The 27,508-nt window shown below is 40.6% G+C and overlaps 1 protein-coding gene across 7 annotated transcripts in view; it reads left to right on the top strand.

Moving 5' to 3' along the window:
- Positions 1 to 27,508, top strand: part of kcnq5a (potassium voltage-gated channel, KQT-like subfamily, member 5a) — a 121,490-nt gene that overhangs the window by 28,055 nt on the left and 65,927 nt on the right. Inside the window, exon 1 of one of the 7 annotated variants that reach the window (XM_036984490.1) lies at positions 23,015 to 23,324. The exons of the other annotated variants lie outside the window; for them this stretch is intronic. The gene's annotated coding sequence lies outside the window, so the exon portion shown is untranslated. Of the gene's footprint in view, positions 1 to 23,014; positions 23,325 to 27,508 lie in introns of those variants that run through there. 7 annotated transcript variants of the gene reach the window in all.

The following is a 27,508-nucleotide window of genomic DNA, read 5'->3' on the forward strand; positions in this document are numbered from 1 at the left end:
GTTTTTGTTTGAGTGTGCGTGTGTGTGTGATTGCTAAATATCAAATCTGAATGATATGAGTTCCCCCATGAAGAATCCAGAGTGTAAATCTCACACTTGTTTCACCTCTCGTCATCCAAGGATGACGTCATCCTCTTCGGTATAATTCTCTCTCTCTCTCTCTCTCTCTCTCTCTCTCTCTCTCTCTCTCTCTCTCTCTCTCTCTCTCTCTCTCTCTCTCTCTCTCTCTCTCTCTCTCTCTCCCTCTCCCTCTCCCTCCCTCCCTCACATTTATTTGCACACAGAACTTGTCTAGCTACACTGTTTGGATAGTATGGTATAAGGGAGGAAGCAGCCGTGCAGAGGTTTGGGTAGGCTGAGATAATTTATGTTTGTTTGGGCAGGGCCTGGGATTGTGAAAAATAGTTATTGTCCCTGGCACTTAGAAGGAGATGGAAAACCTACAATCGTTACTGGCTTTATTGGAAAATTGAGAATCATTTTATGAGCAATTTATATAGAATTTATATTCCATGATACTTGACTACACAAACACTCATAGTACACACATACCCACACAGTGGGTGCACATACCCACAGAGAGATGCACATACCCACACAGTTGGTGTGAGTGAGTGTGTGAGTGCGAGTTGGCTTTCAGCGGCTTTCTCTCACTCTTTTTCCCTTTATTTCTCTCTGTCTATCTCCAACACTCCCCATCTTTCTCCCACTCTGTCTCTAATAAAGTTGTATTAGTAGCGGCTTGTTGTAGCTTGTTGCTCTGTCATTTATGCACAGTGGGAGACCTGCTTTTATGAGACACCTGCTTTCGAGGATTTTCAGTGTGAGTGCTTGCTCTTCTCCTCCCCTCTCTCTCCTACCATCACTTCTCTCACACCCTCACACTCCTGACATCTCCTCTCCTCTTTCCCTCTCTCCTCTTGCCATAACCTCTCCTTTCTCTCATACACACACTCTTGCTCTTTCTTCCTCTCCCGCAATCCCATTCTCCTGTCTGCACTGAAGCAGTTGAGCCACAAGTGGCGATTTGCAAGTCAAATGCCCTCTGCGAAGGTGGCACAGGCTGGGCATAACCACCCATGTCCAAAACTCTGGGGTGGGAATAAGGATCATCCCTGGCCGTTCAGCCATTACGTGAATGGACTATTGATCTTTTGTTCCTTTGTGAAATTGTGTAACGACATAAATCTGTGTCTACATTTTTCTTGGAGGCAGCACAAAAATGCAGAGATAGCGTATGTATTAGTATTAGTATTAGTATAGGGAGAATACAGTGTCTATGTCTCCCCCTCATCTGTGTGATCTTATCTCAACGAACCTGTACCCCCGCACATTGACGTGGTACTGGTACCCCCTGTATATAGCCTTGTTATTGTTATTTTATTGTGTTACTTTTTATTATTTGTATTATTATTTATACTTTAGTTTATTTGGTAAATATTTTCTTAGCTCTTTCTTGAACTGCGCTGTTGGTTAAGGGCGTGTAAGTAAGCATTTCACAATAAGATCTACAGGTCTCTCTCTCTCTCTTTCTCACTCAGTCTCTCTCTCTCTCTTTCTCACTCTGTCTCTCTCTCTCTTTCTCACTCTCTCTCTCTCTCGCTCTCTGTTAGGTTATATGAGTTCATATGTGATGTTTTCTGGCCCTCATATAGTACAGCTACTGCAAACATCCACATGTCCACGACAACATGTCTCATCCACAGATTCTTCCCCAATTACCTATAACAAGCTGCTCTGTAGCCACCAAAAAGCTACAGAGGAGAAATCTGTAGAGAGCTGTGGAGTAGTGGATGTTAATGATGTCTGTGTGTGCGTGTGATTGCGTGCATGTGTGTGTGTGTACTCTATTTCTCTCTCATCTCTGCTTAATGTATCATCAGCATTATTCACATTTTCACTGCTGTTATCACAATGCCACCCCAGAAAGCAATTTTGTTTGTTTTGCAATGTGGCTATTATTGAAATTTCTGAATTAATATCTTGGTTGTGTTGCAACTGGAAGGATGCTGGATTACACTTATAACATATGGGGACCAGCTCTAGTTTCTTGGTGTGTGTGTGTGTGTGTGTGTGTGTGTGTGTGTGTGTGTGTGTAATAAAGCTCAGTCCCAAGGTGAGTTACAGTGCCAAATTATTAGACATTTGTCATCACATTCGTCTGTATGCTAGCAGAATACTTGGTTGGTACAGTGGTACCGCAGCATTCTGATATGGTGAGTGGCATTGTAGCACTGCTATATTCACGTTAACATTTCTCTATTTCTTTTATACTCACATGGCAAAATTATGTAAATGGTTTCTCACCATAACCGTTACCACAGCATGTGGAGATGAGGGAGTGAATGTCCCAGATGTTCTCTTAAATCAATATGGTAATCCAGCAAGTCATGTCCTCAAAGCTTACATATAGATATTTGAGTGTGTGTGTCTGTAGCTGTTTTTAAGTGTGTATCTATCTGTTTGTCTTTGTGCCATTGTGTCTGTTTGTGTCCCTTTGTATGTGGTGCTGGGAGGCATTGTGTGTGGCTTCAAATAAAGAGGATTTATCAATCTCCTCCTAGCTCCGTGGGACTCTAACAATGGCCAAAGTGTTTGTGTGCATTAAAACAAATATGAAAAAATATACTGTATATATTCCGGGGTCTTGAAGTAATTGCTGGATTTAGCATGTGGTAGCCAGGCTGTAAAACTATTATCCTTTTACACCTCTTTCTCTGGCAGCCAGAGACACTATGTGTGTGTGTGTGTGTGTGTGTGTGTGTGTGTGTGTGTGTGTATGTGTGTGTGTGTGTGTGTGTTTGGACTTTTTTCCATTATAAATCACTTTTATTTTTCATAATTAGGAAAAGGAACCCAGCTAATACTACAAAGCAAACAAAAACACCTCCATTTGCTGTAATGCAGCTGGTACATAATCCCCTTTCTAATTGAAACTAAATTAAAGGAAGAGATCAAAATGTCTGCACAGAGGGGGAGGAAGGTACGTGTCTGTCTGCACGTACCCTTCTCTTAGCTAACGGCTGGGTGCTAATAGACTTCATGCCTACACTTGGAAGGGAAAGAGGAGGAATAAGTGAAAGAAAAAAAAAGCATGGTCAAAAACAGAGAGTTGCAGAGTCAAAGAAAAAAAGAGACACCCTCTTTTAGGGTGTGATGTCGGAAGTTTACATACACCTTAGCCAAATACATTTAAACTCAGTTTTTCACAATTCCTGACATTTAATACCAGTAAAATATCCCTGTCTTAGGTCAGTTAGGATCCCCACTTTATTTTAAGAATGTGAAATATCAGAATAATAGAAGAGAGAATGATTTATTTCAGCTTTTATTTCTTTCATCACATTCCCAGTGGTCAGAAGTTTACATACACTCAATTAGTCTTTGGTAGCATTGCCTTTAAATTGTTTAATTGGGGTCAAACGTTTTGGGTAGCCTTGTACAAGCTTCCCACAATAAGCTTGACAGAGCTGGTGTAACTGAGTCAGGTTTGAAGGCCTCCTTGCTCCTTCTAGGCCTCCTTGCTCGCTTTTTCAGTTCTGCCCACAAATGTTCTACGGGATTGAGGTCAGGGCTTTGTGATGGCCACTCCAGTACCTTGACTTTGTTGTCCTTAAGCCACAACTTTGGAAGTGTGCTTGGGGTCATTGTCCATTTGGAAGACCCATTTGCGACCAAGCTTTAACTTCGTGGCTGATGTCTTGCATTGCTGCTTCAATATATCCACATAATTTTGCTCCCTCATGATGCCATCTATTTTGTGAAGTGCACCAGTCCCTCTTGTAGCAAAGCACTCCCACGACATGATGCTGCCACCCCCGTGCTTCACGGTTGGGATGGTGTTCTTCGGCTTGCAAGCCTCCCCCTTTTTCCTCCAAACATAATGATGGTCATTATGGCCAAACAGTTCTATTTTTGTTTCATCAGACCAGAGGACATTTCCCTAAAAAGTACGATATTTGTCCCCATGTGCAGTTTCAAACCGTAGTCTGACTTTTTTTTAATGGCGGTTTTGGAGCAGTGGCTTCTTCCTTGCTGAGCGGCCTTTCAGGTTATGTCGATATAGGACTCGTTTTACTGTGGATATAGATACTTTTGTACTTGTTTCCTCCAGCATCTTCACAAGGTCCTTTTCTGTTGTTCTGGGATTGATTTGCACTTTTCGCACCAAAGTACGTTAATCTCTAGGAGACAGAACACGTCTCCTTCCTGAGTGGTATGACAGCTGCGTGGTCCCATGGTGTTTATACTTGCATACTATTGTTTGTACAGATGAACGTAATACCTTCAAGCCTTTAGACATTGCTCCCAAGGATGAACCAGAGTTGTGGAGGTCTACAATTTTTTTTCTGAGCTCTTTTGAGTTTCTCATTGTGTCAAGAAAAGAGGCACTGGGTTTGAAGGTAGGCCTTGAAATACGTCCACAGGTACACCTCCAATTGACTCAAATGATGTCACTTAGCCTTTCAGAAGCTTCTAAAGCCATGACATCATTTTCTGGAATTTTCCAAGCTGTTTAAAGGCACAGTCAATTTAGTGTATGTTAACTTTTGACCCACTGGAATTGTGATAGAGTGAATTATAAGTTAAATAATCTGCCTGTAAACAATTGTTGGAAAAATTACTTGTGTCATGCACACATTGGATGTCCTAATTGACTTGCCAAAACTATAGTTTGTTAACAAGAAATTTGTGGAGTGGTTGAAAAATGAGTTTTAATGAATCCAACCTAAGTGTATGTAAACTTCCAACTTCAACTGTATATATATATATATATATATATATATATATATATATATATATATATATATACACACATACAAACACACATACAAACACACATATACATACATACATATTTTATACATTTTCCGTAATTACCCTCCAACCCTACCACCTCTCCCACAATTGGAGCAAACTAGTGAACAGCAACGCTTAGGTCTGTATTTCCAGCTTATACATACTATATATATTTTATGGACACAGCCTATTTTACAATAGTTTTTTTGGTGTTTGTTTTTAACTCTTGTCCTTCTTCTACACTCAACAGCTCCCATATATTTATGATGTCCATCTGGCTTGATTTCCATTTGCCATATCTTTCAAACTGTCCTCTTTCAGAAAAGTTCCAAACCTATGTACGTTTTACAGGCACAGTATGTTTTACGTTAGTTATCTTGTTGTTATTAGTTGTTATTAGTCCCAACCTTCGGCTCCATTCAACCCCTCCCATCTATCTCTTAACACCATCCAAATTGGATTTCTATTTGCCATATATTTTTCAACTGTGCTGTGATGTTTCACAAAAGCTCTGAACCTTTCCATTCTCATGGTTTCTATTGCACAGCTGTCCATTTTTTTGGTCCTTAAATTAAACGGGTACACTTTTTTATTTATCACAATTTTCTTTAACCAATTATGGTCTTTAATGCAGTCCAGCACCTGTCCATCAGCAGTTTCCACGGCAATAACTGGCCCTTCCCAAGCGACGGTCACAGATCGCCTTATAATCCGTGTCCAGACAGCAATGAGTCCGATAGAAACTCAATTATTTACTAAAGCACTAATGCAGGGAGGTGTGTGTGTGTGTGTGTGTGGAGGAGGAAGCACATTTCCTTCTTTCTTTGTTACCTTGCCATGGTCACCACTTCTGTGTAAAGGACTGACTCGTGGAGAAATAGGGCAGCAACTACAAAAGTAGACAAGGGAAGTAATGGGGTCCAGCCCTGCCAAGCTAACATCTCAGAACCCATAGTCTAGCCAGAATGCAAAGCTGCTGATTAAACCAAGTAAGTTACCCTACTTGGTTTTCTGTCTGATGGTTTTGCTTTGTAAGCTGATATGGAGGGCTATTGATGCTCCACTGTCAAGTCCATAAAGACAAATAGAGTATGAAATCATTCCACCCCATGATGATTTCTTACTGGGATTCTGCTGATCTCACTCACACCACCAGACCTACTGTATATAATATTGTATACTCTGTAAATAGGAGAATGAATGGACACACAGGAAATGGGCTTTAACGTTTGAGGCATCTAATATATTGTAAGTTCAATATAACGGATTGTTTAGGATGCCAATGTTAGAGTCTGAGGCACATCTGCACAGTGAAGGTTGTCTTAGGTTAACAACATCTACATTCTACAAATGAAATCAAATCAAATTTTATTGGTCACGTACACGTGATTAGCAGATGTTATTGCCAGTATAGCGAAATGCTTGTGCTTCTAGCTCCGACAGTGTAGTAATATCTAACAAGTAATATCTAACAAATTACACAACACATACCCAATACACACAAATCTAAGTAAGAATGAATTAAGACTGTATACATATGGAAGAGCGATGTCAGAGCGGAACTGTCACGTCCTGACCTTAGTTCCTTGTTTTTGTTTCTATTTTAGGATGGTCGGGGCGTGAGTTGGGGTGGGCATTCTATGTGTTGTTCTAGTTTTGGTTTTCTATGTGTTTGGCCTGGTATGGTTCTCAGAGGCAGCTGTCAATCGTTGTCTCTGATTGAGAACCATACTTAGGCAGCCTGTTTTTCCCACTTGAGTTGTGGGTGATTGTTTTCTGTGTCTGTGTTTCCTCCATTCCTGTTTCGTTGTTCGTTTCTGTCTTTCACTTTGTTATTTTGTATTTTCGTGTTCTGTGACTATTCAATAAAAACGACGAACACTTACCACGCTGCACATTGGTCCGATCTCTCATACCCCTCGTCAGAGGAGGACAAATCGCGTTACAGGAACGGACTAAGATACAGTAGAATAGTATAGAAAACGCTATATACATATGAGATGAGTAATATCAGATATGTGAACATTTACAGAATGGGCTTTCATAAAACCAGTGGCTCCCAGACAAATAATTCTACAATATGCTGCAGTGGATGAAAAATACATTTGTGTTTCGCTATGAGTGTCAGAACCTAGTTTCTCTATGTTTGCCATAGCTCGCCACTAAATCTGTGCAATATTGGAGAGAGGATTTTAAATTTGTGTGTAAGTGAATGAAACCTTTTATAGGGTAAACGTGACCCAGTCTGCTCCCACACAGCTCACAGCTTCCTGTGACAGAAAGTTATAAGTTGGTTATAATAGTAATAATGTGCTCACATGGTCATGTCAATCAAATACGCTCTCATAACCCCACGAAGCCAGCCAGCCAGCCTAGGTGGATGTGGTGGTGGGTTGATTCGTTTGATGAAAAATGTAAGGGTGACCATGCTTGAAAGTGCGAGGGGGATGTTTTCTATATGTTTGTGTGTGTGTGTGAGTGAATTGGACACACGTTGATTCTGTCTCATACAGCTGACAGACATTTAGAACATGACTGACTTCCAGATACATCTCAAGTCCTCTCTTACTCTTCGTTATCTTTCTCCAATATCTCTGTCTTACAATGCTCAACTACTTCACTATTTCTCTCTCTCGCCCCTTTTCTCACACTTTGCTACTTTACTCCCCCCTCATATTCTCTTTCCCTTTATATCACTCTCCTCCCTCGTGCACTTGCATTCTCTTTATTTTCTATCCCACACTCCCTCCATCTCCCACCCTTGTCTCCTCAACTCCCTCAAATACTTTTACAGTGGAAACTGAGTGTGGACTGGAGTGTGTTAAAATTCTCAATGCCTTGTAAAGATCTTTACTAGTCTTTTACAGCCCTCTAACTTGCTGCCTAACTGTCTCACAATGTTTTGGGTAAAGTAGACACCGTGGGTGTGAATGCTGAATATTATTAATGGAATTATGCGTAGTGTAGTGCGTATCAATCTACTGACTGATAGTGGATTGGCTCTTTAGCTAATGTTGCTCTTTAGCTAAGTGTTTATACTCAACGGAGTTGTATGAAGTTGCCCCTAGATTCTGATCTAGGGTGAGTGGAGAACTTCTTGGAATGTTTCTAGCATTCCAGTGTTGAATCAACTCTGATAGTGTTAAATTGAACACTTTTCCAGAGTCTATACAGATACACACATTTCAGAGTTGAATTAACACTTTGCTTAGAGCTGATGCCGTAGAGCATCAGTAGAGCTGATGCCGTTACACTTTCTCAGTGTTAGGGAAGTAACACCTGCAGTGTTACAGTAACTTCTTTGGGTGTTGTTTTAACACTGTAGGGTTTAAAGCCGTATTTGCTTATTTTCCAGGGTGCCTTGACTGTGTTTGCTAGTGAGAGAGAGTCCTGTAGCCTTCACCAAGTGAGTGCCTAAGTCAATATGTTAGCGTTACAATTGAACTTTTTATGACTATATGTTACATATATAATAAAGCCATACTTTGACGGCCTAGCTTTACCCTAACACAGTTGTCTGAAACTCCTGGTTTGCAGGCCACATCAGGCAAGTTATATTATGCTGGCAGTGATATGTAATTCCTGTTGGAATCCAGCCAGAGTTACGATTTCCAACGATTAGTCACCCACGACCTCTATTTAGAATGACTGCCAAGGTGGTAATAATTAACAAATGAGACTACCTAAACTATCTAAACTGGAACAACCATCTCAGTAAGTCCAACTACTAACAGATTGGATTAGTTTAGAAAAATATATGTTGTGTATCAATCAATCAATCAATCAATGTACATACAAAAACACAGATATTAAAACAAACAATTCTAAAAATCAATCTGCAATAAAGCATGCTGGGAAGTATGATAATGATGTGCGTGATTTTGAGTGTCTGAGTGTTTTACTCTACACAGAGTAAAATGACAATCACACTCAACTCTGGTTATTAACACAGGAGTAATTTTACACCACTGAGTGCTAATTGAACTCTTCACATAGTTAATTCAACTCCTGAATCAACTCTAGAAATGTTACACTGGAAAATCAGCACGAGATAACACTGGGCAATTTGCTGTTGATACTTAGCTCAAACACATGACTTGTTCTGTGTGATAACATTTTCTCTATCGAATCCCAAGCTAAATGAATAGCATTAGTTTTGTAACGGCTTTAGAAAAGGCTTTCAATTCTGTGTAATTGAAACAATTCAGGAAAATTGTGTCCTATGTAGATCTTGGGCTCTTGGTAAGACAGTTGATATCTGTTTAGGTTTGGTGTTTGTCTTAGTCAATGTTTGTTTGTTTATTTGCATCCCTGTTCTTTTTGCAAATGGGAGTCACAGTGGAAATAGCAGTCTAGTCATGTACTGTATCACTTGTCTTTGATGACGTCAAATCAAACATACACCCAGGATGACGAGACATGCAAACATGGGCAGCCCCCCACCCACCACACGCACACACAAAACACACACACACACCTACACGCACACACACACACACACACACACACACACACACACACACACACACACACACACACACACACACACACACACACACACTAGGCAGTGTATTATGATATAAGTCCTGATTAAACAGCTTCTTAAGTTGTACTTCATATTGCTATCTCTTTCAACCCAGGATACATCCCTTCGTCACCCTCTCCTCTCCTCTCTTCTCATCCATCCTTCTTACCTCTGATGCTAAATTGTAAGCAGTGACAGTGTGATGTCTCTGGCTGACTGTGTGTGTTTGTGTGGACGTGTTTAACTATACTTGTGGGAACCAGAAGTTCCCACAAGAATAGTACACAGAAAGAAAGAAAAGACCAACTGGGAACATTTTGTTAGTCCCCAGAAGGTCAAATGCTATTTCTATGGGGTGTAGGGTTAAGGTTAGAATTAGTTTTAGGGTTAAGGTTAGAAGCTAGGGCTAGGGTTAAGGTTAGGTTTTCAGGTTAAGGTTAGGGTTTAGGGGTTAGCGAAAATAGAATTTTGAATGAGACTGAATTGTGAGTCCCCACAAGGGCAGGTATACCCACACACACACACACACACACACACACACACTCACACACACACACACACACACACACACACACACACACACACACACACACACACACACACACACACACACACACACACACTCATTCTCACAGACGTAATTATGCTGTGGAAATGGTGGTGTTTAGTGGCTCTGTCGTGTGGCTTCTGGCCGGTACCAGGGTGTTAGCCCCCAAGACACAGCCTGTCACATAAAATTACCCAGCGGGCCTACGGGCCTGAGTAACAGTGACATGGCACGGAGAGAGTGTGGGAAAGAGGGTCAGAGAGAGAGAGAGAGGCAGAGAGTATCCAGATTGTCCTACCTTCATACCGACCTTGTGCCATCCGGGATATTCGGCAATACCGGCACTGAACACAAGGGGCACAGACATCCCAGCACGTAAAGTTATACAAGTAGCAAAAAAATGCTACTCACAGTTTGCTGCACGCACAAAGCAAATATTAGACTGCAAGGTTCTTGATCAGGAGGAGATTCTCTGCTGTTACCAGGAGATACTTGATTTTGCAAGAAGCTAACCACTTAGCCATATAACTAGCTACTAAATTAGCAAACCAAATGCACAACTGTGGAGCATTTAGCACATTTTAGACAGTTAAAATACTACAGTATACTACAGTTATGTCTGCAAAAACACTACTGTGAATACTATAGTATTTATACCAAAGTATGCTACAGCATTTTTTTATGTGGCTGTTAACAAACACCATGTGACTGAGTGAAATGAAGAACGCAATATACTTTATCTCCTAACGTATCGCAGAAGTTGACTGTAGGTACTAAATTAAAAAGTAGGTTCAAATATTGAAGTTTATTTCAAAACCTCAAAGAAGTAGTTACAATGGTATTGACAGTATTGAAAAACTATTTACATATTTCCAAATACCCCAGTATACGGTATACCGCCCAAGCCTACTGTACCTGGAGGGCAACCAGGACATAAGAAACAGTGACCTCTGGGGCAGAGGGCGCGAGAGAGGGATGGAGAGAGGGAAGGAAAGAGGGACAGAGAGAGGGATGGAGAGATGGATATTTTGGGAATTCACAGTCCATTGTGCAGTTGTTTTTTTCATTGATTTAATCTGTAATTCATTCATTTCACTCCTACCCATTTCCCACCCACCTCCTTCAGTCAATCATCCCCCTCATTCCTCTGTTCCTCATTCATTTGTTCAATCATTCATTGTTTTCATTGTTCATTTACTAAATCAGTTGTTTCTACATTTATTCGTACAAGTGTGTGCACACGCATGTGTGTGGCGCGTTTGTGGATATGTGTGTATGATGGTCGTTGGCTGTTCCTCTGGCTCCCCTCTTGCACTAAACCTCTGCAAGGCCAGTGGGGTTATGTGTGAGTTTAACAAGTTTATATCAGATATGGCTAAGTAATATCAAAATCTGTTAATGATCTTTGACTCAGCCCTTATTTCATATGCCTCCTCTCTAGTGCTGAAATGGTAGGAATTTGATATCCATTTAGGTAATATTTCTCTTGTAACCATTTGTATTTTGAGGAGTCCCCACCCCTTTCGCTAGTTGCCATGGATTTGTTGTGCGACGGTGTGTGTGTGTATGTGATTCTCCTGTGGGCTGTGGTACGGCTATGAGAGGAAGGGAATTAACGGTGTGTGTAACCGTATATGTGTTGCCATGGAACCGACAAACAAACGACACTGTCAGCACCTCAACTACACACACACACACTTGCATATACAGACCCTCTTTAAAACTGTGATTACCACAGAACATCTTAGGTTCTGACAGGGGATCTGTAGAAGGGAGAGGAGGGGAGAGGAGGGGAGAGGAGGGGGTAAAGTAGTAGACGCTGTATATTTTCTATGAGAGGAGAGGAGAAGGCCGTAGACATAGCTAGTTATTGTGCGTTTGATTAATTAGCTAATTATGGAGCTGATGAATGTGTGTGAGCAGACAAGACTCGGAATGGGCAGCCGGAAAGGGAGGGAGACACTCCCGGATGACTCTCTCTTCTCTCTGCCTCTTTCTTCCGTTCATCATGAGAACGTGTTGACTCTGCTGTACATGAACAGACTGGGGCTAATATCAGAGGCCTGAGTGATTAAGTAGATGTTGGTTTACTATGGCCTCACTGTGTGTGTGTGTCCATGGGTCTAATGTAATAGCTGTTGAAATATTGAATGGGATTCCTAGAGGAGAGACACGCTTTCATTTCACATGAAAAGCATCTGCCAAAAAGTAGAACGCATTCTAGGTTATTAAACACAACAGATGGAGGGAGCGATTGAGAGAGAGAGAGAGAGAGAGAGAGAGAGAGAGAGAGAGAGAGAGAGAGAGAGCGATTGAGAGAGAGAGAGAGAGAGAGAGAGAGAGAGAGAGAGAGAGAAGGGGGGCGAGAGAGAAACCAACCTTTATTTGTTTAACATAATCCAAGATCTTTTCAAGTTTGATTTTGTAACATTGTGTGTTTCCTGTTTTTGTCTGCATGTGAGAGAGTAGTCTCTCGTCTATGGTGATGACTGAAGGCTATGAGCAGCTGGTGTGGATGGCTCCTCTGAGTCAGCCAGCAGAAAGTTGCACATACTGTAGCTGGCATTGCTAGGAGTGGCAGTTAGCCTTGTGGTTAAGAGTGTTGGGCAAGTAACTAAAAGGTTGCTGGTTTGAATCCCGTAGCCAGCAAAGTGGAAAAATTCTGCCGTTCTGCACTTGAGCGAGGCAGTTTACTCCCAGGGTGCCGATGATGTCGACTAAGGCACGAGAGAGGTTGGATTCAGAGGGGTTGGATTAAATGCGGAGGACACATTTCAGTTGAATACATTCAGTTGTACAACTGACTACATCTCAGAGCTGTGGGGAAATACTGGGCTCTAAAAATAAGTCCATCATTAACATTCTCCCTGGCTAATTATATACTTTGATTTATGTACTTGGGTAATCTTCCCTTTGACTTAATCAGTATTTCTATAAATGGGGTGATCCATTTGTTTCATTAGTTCCAATTACATATTTATTGTATTATGTAAACCTAAACTAGTGGTATGGACAAATGTTGTGCTAATGATGTGCCTATGATGTTCACGGGAGTGCCCATATTGATGTTGTTTTTTTCACCTACATGTGTGCTCTGGGGTTTTGCCTCTGGGTACCACAGGAGGTTGGTGGTAATGGCTGGAGCAGAATAAGTGGAATGGTATCAAATACATCAAACACATGGTTTCTATGTGTTCAATGCCATTCCATCCGCCATTATTATGAGTCATCCTCCGCTCAGCAGCCTCCACTGCTGGGTACTCCTGTAATTTAAACGTTGCTCTATATATTATTATTTACATGTAGCTAAGGTTCAAGAAAAGAGTTTCCAACGTTTACTTTTAGTCTTGACATATTTCGTTCTGATCCTGTGATGATGATGATAATGATCATGGTCATGATTTGCATATTCAACGCGCCACTTCTCTCAAACTCCAAGCTCCTTCAATAGTAATGTATAGTCTTGTATGTTGTTGTTGTTTGGTTGTTGCCAGCATGACATTTGACTTCAACCAGCAGGAAGCCTAGAATAGCCCTGTCATATTGTTTGACCACACCACCCTCTCTGGGCTCTCAGTTAACCCGTTCCAGGGTCACACCATCACACCCCTTACAGAGCTTACCCCTGTGTCTTCTCCTGCTGATCTCCAAACCTCACACACTGATAATCTCTTGACAGAGAGAGAGAGAGAGAGAGAGAGAGAGAGAGAGAGTAAATACATTGTAAATACAACCCATATTTATGCTTATTTATTTTCCCTTGTGTACTTTAACCATTTGTACATTGTGACAACACTGTATATATATATATATATATATATATATATATATATATATATAATATGACATTTGTAATGTATTTATTGTTTTGAAACTTCTGTATGTGTAATGTTTACTGTTAATTTTTATTGTTTATTTCACTTTTGTATATTATCTACCTCACTTGCTTTGGCAATGTTAACACATATTTCCCATGCCAATAAAGCCCCTTGAATTGAATTGAATTTAAAGGGGATGGTCAGCAGAGAAGTGAGGGGGAGAGATGGAGAGAGAGCGAATTTCAATAATGCACTATAAAACCACCACTACCTACAGAAGAGATTAAGCCCCCATAGAGAGGTAAATGGGAAGTGACATTGTCAGCACACATTGTATGTTTGATTCATTTGATGGCTGTATTAATTCCCAGAGGTTTCGGGAATTCATTCTGTGCTGTGACCCCCCCCCCCCCCCCCTCACACACACACACACACACACACACACACACAGACACAAACACAAACACAGCCTGAGAGAGAGTTGCTAAAATAGCTACTAAAGCACAGAGTATCATTTTTATTTTAAATTACAACACTTAAGTCATTATCTGACTCAGCAAGTGACTCACATCACAACACTGACTGTTTCAGATGTTGAAATCCAAGCATCCCTCCAAGTCATAACAACAATTCACCCCTGCTCTGATATCTACTCACAGTGAGTGGAGGGGATCAGCTCCATATGGCTGTGTGTCATTTCACAGTACGTGGCGTTTGTCCAAATTGGAAGAGTAGTCGCTGGTGAGAAAAGTCCTCAGTTCAGTCATACATAATGAAGCCCACACCCGTACCTCCCTCCCACACTCAGCCATTCCCTGACAGTCTCAATGTATACTTCCCCCTGCGGCTAGTGTTAAAGTTTATTGGCCCAAATCTGCAGAAACAGACAAAACAAACAGCAGTGTTGACAAGAAAAAGCATTGTGTTTATCCCTCGCCTAGGCCCAGGGGTTATTTGGAGTTCAACGGAGGCCTGCAACTTCGAAACGAGACTGTAACGACAGAAATAGAATGCCCTAGAAACGGGTTAATTTAGTATGTTTGAAAACAGATACTCATCAACTTGTCTCCCAGTGTTTTTGTGCTGTCCATTAAAAACCCACAGCCCATCCCTAGTCGTTTAGTAGACTACTGTATTTCAGCGCTCAGATGAACTTCTTCTTGGCTCACACTGTATTGTCTGTTAGCAACATGAACTCATCAACTCACTGCATTATTTTACGTGTGTCTCGGGATATTGAATTTTGACTCGGGAAGAAAATTCATATAATGACTTGTAATGTGATGAAAGGAGGTATGGAGGTGCTGTAGTTTTGAGTCAACAAAAATAAGGGGTTAAATACAGTGCCTTGCGAAAGTATTCGGCCCCCTTGAACTTTGCAACCTTTTGCCACATTTCAGGCTTCAAACATAAAGATATAAAACTGTATTTTTTTGTGAAGAATCAACAACAAGTGGGGCACAATCATGAAGTGGAACGACATTTATTGGATATTTCAAACTTTTTTAACAAATCAAAAACTGAAAAATTGGGCGTGCAAAATTATTCAGCCCCTTTACTTTCAGTGCAGCAAACTCTCTCCAGAAGTTCAGTGAGGATCTCTGAATGATCCAATGTTGACCTAAATGACTAATGATGATAAATACAATCCACCTGTGTGTAATCAAGTCTCCGTATAAATGCACCTGCACTGTGATAGTCTCAGAGGTCCGTTAAAAGCGCAGAGAGCATCATGAAGAACAAGGAACACACCAGGTAGGTCCGAGATACTGTTGTGAAGAAGTGTAAAGCCGGATTTGGATACAAAAATATTTCCCAAGCTTTAAACATCCCAAGGAGCACTGTGCAAGCGATAATATTGAAATGGAAGGAGTATCAGACCACTGCAAATCTACCAAGACCTGGCCGTCCCTCTAAACTTTCAGCTCATACAAGGAGAAGACTGATCAGAGATGCAGCCAAGAGGCCATGATCACTCTGGATGAACGGCAGAGATCTACAGCTGAGGTGGGAGACTCTGTCCATAGGACAACAATCAGTCATATATTGCACAAATCTGGCCTTTATGGAAGAGTGGCAAGACGAAAGCCATTTCTTAAAGATATCCATAAAAAGTGTCGTTTAAAGTTTGCCACAAGCCACCTGGGAGACACACCAAACATGTGGAAGAAGGTGCTCTGGTCAGATGAAACCAAAATTGAACTTTTTGGCAACAATGCAAAACGTTATGTTTGGCGTAAAAGCAACACAGCTGAACACACCATCCCCACTGTCAAACATGGTGGTGGCAGCATTATGGTTTGGGCCTGCTTTTCTTCTGCAGGGACAGGGAAGATGGTTAAAATTGATGGGAAAATGGATGGAGCCAAATATAGGACCATTCTGGAAGAAAACCTGATGGAGTCTGCAAAAGACCTGAGACTGGGACGGAGATTTGTCTTCCAACAAGACAATGATCCAAAACATAAAGCAAAATCTACAATGGAATGGTTCAAAAATAAACATATCCAGGTGTTAGAATGGCCAAGTCAAAGTCCAGACCTGAATCCAATCGAGAATCTGTGGAAAGAACTGAAAACTGCTGTTCACAAATGCTCTCCATCCAACCTCACTGAGCTCGAGCTGTTTTGCAAGGAGGAATGGGAAAAAATGTCAGTCTCTCGATGTGCAAAACTGATAGAGACATACCCCAGGTGACTTACAGCTGTAATCGCAGCAAAAGGTGGCGCTACAAAGTATTAACTTAAGGGGGCTGAATAATTTTGCACGCCCAATTTTTCAGTTTTTGATTTGTTAAAAAAGTTTGAAATATCCAATAAATGTCGTTCCACTTCATGATTGTGTCCCACTTGTTGTTGATTCTTCACAAAAAAATACAGTTTAATATCTTTATGTTTGAAGCCTGAAATGTGGCAAAAGGTCGCAAAGTTCAAGGGGGCCGAATACTTTCGCAAGGCACTGTATGTGCAAAAGGTATACAGTACCAGTCAAAGGTTTGGACACCCCTACTCATTCAAGTTTTTCTTTATTGTTGCTATTTTCTACATCGTAGAATAATAGTGAAGGCATCATAACAATGAAATAACACATGGAAACATGTAGTAACCAAAAAAGTGTTAAACAAATCAAAATATATTTTATATTTGAGATTCTTCACACTCTTGGCATTCTCTCAACCAGCTTCATGAGTAATGCTTTTCCAACAGTCTTGAAGGAGTTCCTACATTTGCTGAGCACGTGTTGGCTGCTTTTCCTTCACTCTACGGTCCAACTCATCCCAAACCATCTCAGTTGCGTTGAGGTCGGGTGATTGTGGAGACCAGGTCATCTGATGCAGCACTCCATCACTCCCCTTGGTCAAATAGCCCTTACACAGCCTGGAGGCGTGTTTTGGGTCATTGTGCTGTTGCAAAACAAATGATAGTCCCACTAAGCACAAACCAGATGGGATGGCGTATTGCTGCAGAATGCTGTGGTAGCCATGCTGGTTAAGTGTGCCTTGGATTCTAAATAAATCATTGACAGTGTTACCAGCAAAGCACCCCCACACCATCACACCTCCTCCTCCATGCTTCACGGTGGGAACCACACACGCAGAGATCATCCGTTCACCTACTCTGTGTCTCCCAAAGACATTGCGGTTGGAACCAAAAATCTCCAATTTGGACTAATTAGCCCAAAGGACAGATTTCCACCAGTCTAATGTCCATTGCTTGTGTCTCTTGGCCCAAGCAAGTCTCTTCTTTTTTTCATGACTGTCCTGTGAGGATCACAATGGGTCAGATCAGCTTGGCAATGGTTGACAGTAACCAGTCCTTCTCTCACCCACAGAAGAGGGGAGGAGGGAACTGGGCCGGTTTGACAGTTCACACCCTTTTGTAAGTTAAAAGAGAAAGGGGCGCTTTCTCCCCTTCCAGTAAAATCCACCAAGGAATGTTCTTTGTTAACATACTTTTTACAGCCAAAACTCTAACACATTCAAAAGTGAATACTAGAACAATATTTCTAACATAAGAATGTGGGGAATGGTCAGTGGGGAGCTATAGAAAACAAATATGATATTGGTTTTTATTTTGTGATGTCATTAAAAATAATATGAATGAAATACTGTAACTTGGAAAGTCTATCCCCTTTATCTGTCAAGTTTCCATCCAATACATTGTGCATATATATTTTTTTTTAAATAGAAAAGTGTTTTTGTTAAGAGAGGAATGTGATTTTAGGAGTCATAAGAGAGAACTTTGGGGTCACTTAGAAATGTCCTTGTTTTTGAAAGAAAAGCACATTTTTTGTCCATTAAAATAACATAAAATTGATCAGAAATACAGTGTAGACATTGTTAATGTTGTAAATGACTATTGTAGCTGGAAATGGCTGATTTTTAATGGAATATCTACATAGGCATACAGAGGCCCATTATCAGCATCCATCACTCCTGTGTTCAAATGGCACGTTGTGTTAGCTAATCCAAGTTGATCATTTTAAAAGGCTAATTGATCATTAGAAAACCCTTTTGCAGATATGTTAGCACAGCTGAAAACTGTTGTTCTGATTAAAGAAGCAATAAAACTGACCTTCTTCAGACTAGTTGAGTATCTGGATCATCAGCATTTGTGGGTTTGATTACAGGCTCAAAATGGCCAGAAACAAATACTTTCTTCTGAAACTCGTCAGTCCATTCTTGTTTTAAGAAATGAAGGCTATTCCATGCGAGAAATTGCCAGGAAACTGAAGATCACATACAATGCTGTGTACTACTCCCTTCACAGAACAGTGCAAACTGTCTCTAACCAGAATAGAAAGAGGAGTGGGAGGCCCCGGTGCACAACTGAGCAAGAGGACAAGTACATTATAGTGTCTAGTTTGTGAAACAGACACCTCACAAGTCCTCAACAGGCAGCTTCATTAAATAGTACCCGCAAAACACCCGTCTCAACATCAACAGTGGAGAGGCGACTCCGGGACGCTGGCCTTCTAGGCAGAGTTGCAAAGAAAAAGCCATATCTCAGACTGGCCACTAAAAATAAAATATTAAGATGAGCAAAAGAACACAGACACTGGACAGAGGAACTCTGCTTAGAATGCCAGCATTCCGGAGTCACCTCTTTACTGTTGATATGGTATTTTGCGGGTACTATTTAAAGGACAAAAAATGTGCAGCGGTTCGTGGGCAAATGATATGATTACTGTGAGAATAGTTCTGAAATGTATCGATGATACATATTTTTCTCTCTGTCTCTCTCCCTCTCCATGTAGTTGTGTACAAGCCGCTATATTTTGTCAGTCCAATAGGGACCTTTGTCTGATGTAAATGGAGTATGTTTATTCTGTGTTATTATTTACTTAGCTAATAAATAATTACACCAATTTGTGTACTACTGAATCATGAGTAAGGCTGGGATTTTTGCAGAACAAAGAAGGTTACGACTGTTCAGAATGATGATATGATAAGAGGTTATTAAGATTAATAAGATGACTTTATCGATGTAAATTCGGGAGATGGTAACTCTTTAAACAACCTCTTCCGTGGTGCCCCAAATCCTAGTGAGTTAATTATTTGATTAATTTAATCGGGTAAATAACAGTTATCAGATTAATGAAAGTAATGAAAGTAAAGTCACAACATTCTTATTGGTGTCTTTTAGTAGTGGATTCTTTGCAGCAATTCGACCATGAAGGCTTGATTCACTCAGTCTCCTCTGAACAGTTGATGTTGAGATGTGTCTGTTACTTGAACTCTGTGAAGCATTTATTTGGGCTGCAATCTGAGGCACAGTTAACTCCAATTAATTTATCCTCTGGGTTTTTCTTTTCTGTCGCTGTCCTCATGAGAGAAAGTTTCATTATAGCGCTTGATGGTTTTTGCGTTTTTTGGTTTTTCACTTGAAGAACTTTCAAAGTTCTTGACATTTTCCAGATTGACTGACCTTCATGTCTTAAAGTAATGATGGACTGTCGTTTTTCTTTGTCACGATCGTCGTAGTGAGGAGACCAAAGCGCAGCGTGATGTGATGTGAAAACATACTTTTAATGTAAGACGAATGAACACGAAGTACACTAAACAAACAAAATAACAAAACAACCGTGACCGCTATCAACCCTGAGTGCAAACATGCAACATCACATAGACAATCATCCACGAATTACCCAAGGAATATGGCTGCCTAAATATGGTTCCCAATCAGAGACAACGATAAACAGCTGCCTCTAATTGAGAACCAATCTAGGCAACCATAGACATACAAAACACCTAGACCAGAAACAACCCCATAAACCTACAAAAACCCTAGACAGGACAAAAACACAACAAACCACCCCTTGTCACACCCTGACCTAACCAAAATAATAAAGAAAACTAAGATAACTAAGGTCAGGGCGTGAAACTCTTTGCTTATTTGAGCTGATCTTGCCCTAATATGGACATGGTATTTTACCAAATAGGGCTATCTTCTGTATACCACCACTACCTTGTCACAACTAATTGGCTCAAACGCATTAAGGAAATTAATTCCACAAAGGAACTTTTAACAAGGCACACTTGTTGCATTCCAGGTGACTACCTCATGAAGCTGGACGAGAGAATGCCAAGAGTGTGCAAAGCTGTCATCAAGGCAAAGGGTGGCTACTTTGTGTTATAGTTTTAACGGCTTCACTATTATTATACAATGTAGAAAATAGTAAAAAATAAAGAAGTAGGTATGTCCAAAATCTTGACTGGTACTGTATATATACTATATATATATAGCAATATAGATTTTGTTTTGTTTTTGCAACACAGAATTAGATGTGGAAAAATATATATATATTTCCTGGGATTTCTTAGAAATCGGACAGACACTTGTTCCTTATGATTTATTTTTTGACTGTCTTTTATGAAAGTGTTATTCAATACATTTCTATGGACTATAGTAGCCAAGGCTGAATTTTATCAAAATTATTTTTTTAATTATTTATTTTTATACCTAAAGGGGTCCTATAATTCTAAATCCAACAATTAAATGATCCATGGTCTGACCTTCTTAAAACAATTATATATGTCAGCTTAGGGAGCATGACCCCACCATCAAGCCCCATAATGAGACCGTCTGTGGGGGTATAACCTCACCGGCTGGCCCCCTTAAGGTGGGCCCCATTTTAGAGGCGATTAAAACCAGGGGAGACGGAGGATGGGGATCTATGTGTCCCTGGTATGGTAATTCCATAAACGGGGGTAAAACTGGGAATATATCCCAGATGCATTGGGGACCCTGTAAACGATCCATCAAATACAGCACTCTGCCGGTGTGGGCTTTGAATAAGACCGGGAACACCGGATCTGGGAGGCCACAAGCAGGTTTCTTTCTGAATCAAAAAGGGGCTTCGGTGGTGGGTGTAGCAGGGGCCGTAGCAGGGGTCGCGGTCGACCCATCGGCGGGCTGAATTTTAGAGGCTGTTTGCATTTTTAACCGATTTCCTGCAATTCCACACATTTCTCTATGGAGCTAAGATAAATCTTCACAGTTTTAAAGCTATTTCCTGTAATTGTGCATATTCAGCCTTGGAGCTCAGAGTTTTTTTTTTAGTTTTGAAGCTAATTTCCTACAATTCACTGCATTTTTCCACATCTAATGCTGTGTTGCAAAAACAAAACAAAATCTATATTGCTAAATGCATTGTTTTTGGAATTCAAGTCTCCCTGACTGTTTAGCTTTTATTTTGGTGATTGTTAGATCTCAAAGATTACATTAATGAAACATATATAGGTTAATTAACTTTTCTACATACTTTATATCTGTTTTTAGTCATATAAGTTAACACTGAAAGCGTTTTTCCTTCTCACAGATTCACAGTCGGGGGATGGAGGGATTGAGGGGGCATTCTATTTGGAGGTCTGAACGGGTCCCCCACAACCTGCTATAATGACACTGTTCACACAACAACAGGAGCCTTCACCATGACATAGTGTTTATTATGGTCTGAACTTGGAGTCTCTGTGTGTGTGTGTGTGTGTGTGTGTGTGTGTGTGTGTGTGCGCTACTTCCTGAATGTGTCTGTATATGGAGACATGTTTTGTTAGATTGTATGACATTAGTGCTGTGTGTATGTACATTGGGGCAAGGAGGCAAAAAGAGAGAGAGAGAGAGAGAGAAAGAGAGAGAGAGAGAGAGAGAATGGTGTGTGTGTGTGTGTGTGTGTGTGTGTTCGTGTGTGTGTTTATCTGTCCGTCTTGTATATGGCCCAGACTGTGCCTGTTGCAGAGAGTGATTCTGTCCAGATGTCCAGACACAGAGGCACACAGAAGTCTACAGACACTACCGTGTGTGTGTGTATGTGTCTGTGTGTGTCAAACGATGGATGGGACAGGACAAACTATAAGCTAGACACGAGACAGCACAGCAGAGATTCCATTACGTAGTGCTACTGTCCTTTTCCACAACAAGACTACTGCAGCACTGTGCTGGATCACAGTCTGAAACACATGAGATCAGAACAAATTTACTTACATTACTAGTTATCACTCTTGGTTCTGTTTATGCCCAACTTACCTTCAGTTGCAGAAGGATTCAACACTCTAAAGTATCCATAGATGGCCTAACCTACCATACCAAATTATGCATTAGTATAAAATAACAGGAAATTTGCAGGGCCCATGAGTCAGCCAGAAGAGGAGAATGTGGACTGTGGTACTTTCCCAGCCAGCACATAATGTTCTGAGAACCATATGTTTTTTTAGAGCTTGGTGAGAACATGTTTTTCCTATGGTTATGTTGCATACAATCTTCCCACAACTTTCTGGAGATGGTGCTGGATAGTTGCTTGGCTTTGAAACATTCTCAGCACATTTAAGGAACTTGACAAAAAAAATGTTATTTTTTTGGTATTTCAATACTTTAACAGAACGTTTCCTAAAAGTTCAAACACGGTTACATTTCATTTCAATTTTGGTAATGTTCTAGGAACGTTCTCCAGCTGTTTGACTTTGGGAATGTTCTCAAATAGTTCAGTGAACATTAAGAAACAACTTTGTTTTGTGGGGATTTCATTACTTCAGCATAAGGTTTACTACAGGTTTCCTCATGGATCTATTTAAAGTCATGTTCTCACATTGTTCAGAGAACACTAAGGAAACGTTCAAAAGAAAACCACAAGAAAACTTTAGTAACATTCAGAGAACATTCTAAGAATGTTATTTAAAAACAGATACATTCCGTTCTCATCATCAACAAAACTCTCTCTATCCTCCCTCTTGTTAAGAGTGTTCAGGTGTGTTGGCCACGCCCACTAATTGGCCACAGCTGATCTTAATGAGTGCTTGTTTCCTTTGAAATGTGGTCTGTTTGAATAGACTGAAATTAACAGCTATGTATGAGTTATAAAAAACATGGCAACAACCATAGTAAAACGTTCTCAGAAGCTCCCTGCAACAGGCAAAAATTTCACTTCCATTCTCAGAACGGTTAAAAATCGTTCAGTTTTACCAGCCCGAAAACATTTGGCTTCGTTCCCAGAACCAACAGGAAACCAAAAACATACGTTCCCACAATTTCCAAGGAACCAAATGTGCTAGCTGGGTTGTCTGTTGTTCTAATCTTTACATCTCTTCTCTTTTTTTCCTTGGTCCTGCCCTGTTCACATGCCTCTGTTTCATACGCAGGTGAGTACAGTACTTTGAATCATTTGTCAATCATTTTGTAGAAGAGGACTTTGTTGTCTTTTTATTATTCTTGGCACACACACATGCATGCAAACATTAACACGCATCAGTAGTTTATTAACATTAGTAAGTGGAATTGCGAGAAGTTACACACGAGAGTGTGTGTGTGTGTCTCTGGGAGCATGGCCACACTAATGGATGGAAAATCTCTCCACACACTCTGCCCACGAGACAAACGGCCCCTCATACAGCCTCCTATGTACTGTCTGCTCATCTGTCTCTTCCCTTCCTGCTTTCTTTGCCCCCCCCTCTCCGTTCCTAACACGTCAACACATTAAGCCCTATAGTATCAATAAAGTTATTTCAACCAAAAGTACATGACGTTAAAATCAAATACTCATAGACGTTTTTTCTCGTTCATTGAGTTTGGCTGAGGTTCAGATGACCTTCTGAATGGAGTGTCTCAGCAGGTTTATTGGTTAATGTGCTTTGCCTCAATAGTTCTCAAAGGTAAAATAAGAATTTGATCCTTGTAGGTTGCTGTGTAACATTTAATGTTTCGGAAAATAGATTGTAGCAGAGATAATTCGAGTGAGTTAAGGTTTAAACATATCACAGCATAATGTGTTTGATATTACTTTGATTATTACTGTGTGAGAGTTTCTGGAATTAAATGAAGTTATCAAGGTCAAGCACATTTATATGAAAGAAGTGTGTGTCTGATAAGGTGTGTGTCCTAGATGCACAGTAAAACGTGCACAGTGGGTTTGAATAAAGTGTGTTTTTAAAGACCATGGTTTGATGTATTATATATGCTACCGTTCAAAGGTTTGGGGCCACTTAGAAATGTCCTTGTTTTCCATGAAAACACACATGAAATGAGTTGCAAAATGAATAGGACATACATTCAAGACGTAGACAAGGCTATAAATAATGATTTTTCATTGAAATAAGTGTCCTTCAATAAGTGTCCTTCAAACTTTGCATTCGTCAAAGAATACTCCATTTGCAGCAATTACAGCCTTGAAGATCTTTGGCATTATAGTTGTCCATTTGTTGAGGTAATCTGAAGAGATTTCACCCCATGTTTCCTGAAGAACCTCTCACAAATTGGATTGGCTTGATGGGCACTACGTACCATATGGTCAAGCTGCTCCCACAACAGCTCAATAGGGTTGAGATCCGGTGATTGTGTTGGCCACTTCATTGTCGTGTCTTTGGCTATGCCGGATTAAGTGATATGACATGCTATTCTATAAAATAATTTCTCCGTAATTAATATTACCTGATTGAGCTAATCATGTAAATGTAGAGTCGAGGCACCACAAAATAATATTTATAGAGCTGTTATCTTCCAAATAAACTCTTAAAGACCTAGTAGTATTTTACATCAATAGCAGTCAACATTAATCGTCATCTTAATTCAGTCTCATCTGAAAGTTGTAGATTCTTGGTTATCTGCACGAACCCTGGCTAACAAGTTGAATCAGCAATACAAAATTGTGTTTAATTATTTATTTACTAAATACCTAACTAATCTCACAGAATTACACATACACATAATTAAATCATAGCTTGATTACAAATGACATCATAAACGAAAACATCCCTAGCGGGCGGAACAGATATGACAGCTGGTTACACAAAAGAAAAGGGCTGGGTTTGAGCGGGAAGACTGAGGAACAAAGGGCGAAGCTGTGCTATCGTAAATACAGAATCTTATGCATTCTAAATTACAGCCCATTTGGAAAAGGAAAATGCAATAAATATTTACTCTGAGCTGCGCTTCGGTAGGTTGGTGGTAGATGGAAGGCCGTGTTGCCCAACCGAGACCTTTGTCCTTTGAAGAATGTCTCTGCTGGTCAATTGGATACGTTGTAGTAACGTTGTTGTGTGGTAGATGGGATACTCTGTATGTTCCTTCCTAACCTGCGTTTGCAGCTGCTGTTGCTAACTCAACGGCTAGGAGGTATCACTTCTGTAGTGAATAAGAGTTCAAAGTTCATACCATTCGCAACCAAAGCTCACGCTGATGGTGGCTTCGTTCTGTAGTTATTATCTGAACCATTCTGACATCGGACCGTCGTCCTCACATCCTCGGAACAGGAGGTTACATTGTCGTCAAGGCTTTATATAGGAAGGGAGAGGAGGGCGTGTTTGAAAAGTTTTATAGCCCATGTCCCTTCACAGGGGCGGGCCACAGTTTGAGCAGAGCCCTACCTTATGAAAACCCAAATCTCACATTTTAGAAGCTAAAATCACATTTCATCCCATCACGAATAATTTCATATTCAAACATTTAAATTGAACAACAATTCCATGTGAATCCGATAACTCTGATGTGTAGACCTTCTACTATAGAGTTTATGTCATCTTATCATTGATGAGAATGTCTCAGATGACAACCGAACTGACATCATATTCATTAAGGACCCCCGCATATGTTCAATTAGTCGGATTACCAGAATATAGTTAAAATCCCCCCACCTTCTGATGTCCCCAGAATCTCTATGTTAACCAAGGGTTTTGCAAATGTAACATCAGTTGGGTAGAGAGAGGAAAAAGGGGGGAAGAGGTATTTATGACTGTCATGCTTCTACACCTGCATTGCTTGCTGTACAGCACTTTGAGATATCAGCTGATGTACGAAGGGCTATAGAAATAAATTTGATTTGATTTGATAAACCTACCCCCAGGCCAATGTCATGACACCATTATAGACAGAATACCAGCTGACTGCTTCTTCCCTAAATAGTTATTGCATAGTTTGGAGCTGTGCTTTGGGTCATTGTCCTGTTGTAGGAGGAAATTGGCTCCAATTAAGCGCCGTCCACAGGGTATGGCATGGCGTTGCGGAATGGAGTGATAGCCTCCCTTCTTCAAGATCCCTTTTACCCTTTACAAATATCCCACTTTACCACCACCAAAGCACCCCCAGACCATCACATTCCCTCCACCATGCTTGTCAGATGGCTTTTCTGCATCTCACGAATGTTCTTCTTTGTGATCCGAACACCTCAAACTTAGATTTGTCTGTCCATAACATTTTTTTTCCAATCTTCCTCTGTCCAATGTCTGTATTCTTTTGCCCATCTTAATCTTTTCTTTTTATTGAGATATGGCTTTTTCTTTGCAACTCTGCCTAGAAGGCCAGCATCCCGGAGTCGTCTCTTCACTGTTGATGTTGGTGTTTGCGGGTACTATTTAATGAAGCTGCCAGTTGAGGACTTGTGAGGCGTCTGTTTCACAAACTAGACACTATAATGTACTTGTCCTCTTGCCCAGTTGTGCACCGGGGCCTCCCACTCCTCTTTCTATTCTGGTTAGAGCTAGTTTGCCCTGTTCTGTGAAGGGAGTAGTACATGGCGTCTTCAGTTTCTTGGCAATTTCTCTTATGGAATAGCCTTCATTTCTCAGAACAAGAATGGACTGACGAGTTTCAGAAGAAAGTCTTTGTTTCTGGCCATTTTGAGCCTGTAATCGAAGCCACAAATGCTGATGCTACAGATACTCAACTAGTCTGAAGAAGGTCAGTTTTATTGCTTCTTTAATCAGAACAACAGTTTTCAGCTGTGCTAACATATTTGCAAAAGGGTTTTCTAATGATCAATTAGCCTTTTAAAATGATAAACTTGGATTAGCTAACATAACGTGCCATTGGAACACAGGAGTGATGGTTGCCGATAATGGGCCTCTTTACTCCTATGTAGATATTCCATAAAAAATCAGCCGTCTCCAGCTGCAATAGTCATTTACAACATTAACAATGTCTACACTGTATTTCTGATCAATTTGATGTTATTTTAATGGACAAAAAAATGTGCTTTTCTTTCAAAAACAAGGATATTTCTAAGTGTCCCCAAACTTTTGGACGGTAGTGTATCTTCTAGGTGCAAATCAAAGGTTGTGTGTACTATCGTTGCTCAGCAAAAGGTGTGTATTCAATGGGTTGTGTGTAAGGTGTGTATCTTCTAGGTCCGCAGAGCTGTGTATGATGGGTACTGAGTAAAAGGTGTGTGTGTCCGCAGTTTGTGGTGCTCTGGAGCAAAATGCTCTGTGGTAGTAGTGCTGCAGACACCCAGGTAAGCAGGTAAAGGTCTACACTGTAACTCTATGTATTTATAGAAGACCACATCAATTAAAGACGCAGTTCTGTCGAGAGCACGCACACACACACGATACTC

Source organism: Oncorhynchus mykiss, chromosome 1 (genome assembly GCF_013265735.2).
Source record: "Oncorhynchus mykiss isolate Arlee chromosome 1, USDA_OmykA_1.1, whole genome shotgun sequence".
In the NCBI taxonomy this organism is placed as follows: Eukaryota; Metazoa; Chordata; class Actinopteri; order Salmoniformes; family Salmonidae; genus Oncorhynchus; species Oncorhynchus mykiss.